This window comes from Rhagoletis pomonella, unplaced genomic scaffold (genome assembly GCF_013731165.1).
Source record: "Rhagoletis pomonella isolate Grant_MI unplaced genomic scaffold, Rhpom_1.0 Rhpom_scaffold_23495, whole genome shotgun sequence".
NCBI lineage: Eukaryota > Metazoa > Arthropoda > Insecta > Diptera > Tephritidae > Rhagoletis > Rhagoletis pomonella.
This window is the reverse complement of record NW_023481990.1, coordinates 1-1,887: the sequence shown is the minus strand read 5'-3', so window position 1 is coordinate 1,887 and position 1,887 is coordinate 1. Positions and strand designations below refer to the sequence as shown.

At 33.3% G+C, this 1,887-nt stretch overlaps 1 long non-coding RNA gene across 1 annotated transcript; it reads left to right on the top strand.

Annotated features, from left to right (window-relative positions):
* Positions 1 to 14: 14 nt before the first annotated feature.
* LOC118732621 lies at positions 15 to 1,017 on the top strand. Its single transcript, XR_004992158.1, has 2 exons — positions 15 to 184; positions 607 to 1,017. It is a non-coding gene; the product is annotated as an uncharacterized LOC118732621 (long non-coding RNA).
* The last annotated feature ends 870 nt before the right edge of the window (positions 1,018 to 1,887 follow it).

The window sequence follows — 1,887 nt, the reverse complement described above, 5'->3', positions numbered from 1 at the left end:
AAAAAACGCAATCTGCTAATTTTTTTAACTCATTTTGCATAGCAAACTCTTCGCTGTCGCTGCAAAGCAACACAGAACCAGCCACCCGTGTACCAAATACAAATAAACATAGCGTTCAAGGCTCAAACCCGATATGGCTTAAAGGCTATGAAAACGAATGGTTCAGAAATGAGGAAAATTTAAGGTAATCTAAGGCATGCTTACATATGTATGTACATTAGACTGCATCACTCCCCATAAAAAAAAAAATCGGTACTGTTTTTTCCATTGGAATTATAAAATCTATTGTACTTTAAGACGCCCACCAAAATATTTCGGAAAAATATTAAGATTTAAGCGAGCTGGACCGATTTGAAAATACCTCCAAAAATGGAGTCTTTTATGGATAAAAATAGTTTCTTAAAGAAGTTTTTTGAAAAAATCCTCTCAAATGACAAAACAAAACAAATTTGCATAATAATATTTTATCGAAATATTTTGGTGAACGTCTTAAAATATAATAAATTTTGTAACCCCGGCGGAAAAACCGCAACTTTTTTTGGTGATGCAGTCTAATGTACATATTTTACATTCTCAAATCCATTATTTCTTTAATTTGTTTTGCAGTCAAGGCGGTCAGGATTCTTTGGATGAAAATTTTCTGGCGATTGGTACGCAGGATATACACGAAACGCTGAAGGGCACTGCAAAACTCTTCAACCACACCAATGACCTCAACCGACACTTTAATGTGTACAACCAAATTGACAAATTAACAAATAATGCTCAAATATTAGCGCGTAAATTAGAGACTACAGAATTATAGGAGCAAAAAAAGCCGTATATTTAAAGCCCAAGAATGTTATATCATATATCTAAGCGATTTTCTATAGCGATTTTGTATGAAATATGTATTTATGTATGAATTTACGTGAAGTGTCCGAAAATAGCCGTAATATTATATTAATTTTTTAAATAAAACAGATCGTATCATTTTATAGTCTTCCGAAATACAGGTCCGATCAAATTTGCTATGTATGTAGAGGTATCGGTTTTTCTTTTTTACCGACTTCAAAAAAGGATGAGGTTATCAATATCGTCGGAATATTTTTTTTATGTGTGTTACCGCATGGCTTTAGACTTTTATTAACTGATTTCTATCATTATTTTTTTTTTAAAGAAAGGTGGTACCTCAGAATCGGTCCCATGCTAATTTGGTTCACATCCGATTTTGTTTTTGCTTTAATGTTCAAAAGAAAACAAAGGGAAGATGAATTTATTTTTTTAACTAAGCCCGAAATGTCTCTAGCCTAATAACAGGCGATCCCACTTTAGAGGCTGAATTTTCTTTTGAAATTATGCAAGACTTGACGCACAGTGGGATTTGAATCAATTCTAGCGCGCCAAAGTCTGCTGAAAGTATACCCATCCAGTAGTACAACACTCGATGGATTTGCAAAAGTTAGCTCGTATTTTTATTTTATGGTATTTTATTTTATTGTTCGGATAATTTTACTAGGGGTCTTCTCAAGCAAAAACTTCATGCCACCAACGGAAGTCTCTATAAAATTAAAACAAAAAATCTATGCCAAGAAGAAATAACAGCCAAACTCAATTAAAAAAAAAAAAACAAGTTTTTTTGTTGATTTTTTATTTTAATTTTTTAGGGACTTTTACGTTGGTGGCATGAACTTTTCGCCTGGGAAGACCCCTAGTAAAAAAATAATTTTCTAGAATACATAAATCCTCTAACGAACCTCCAAAATCGCTTCTTGTGGGTGTCTTAAAGTAAGGAACAAAACGACCCTTTCAGGCGGGAGCTAATGGGTTAAAATGTTCTACCGGGCTGGTTTGAATTGTCATAAAATTGTCGCACAGTGTAATTAAGGGTCACTGAACACATTTTTG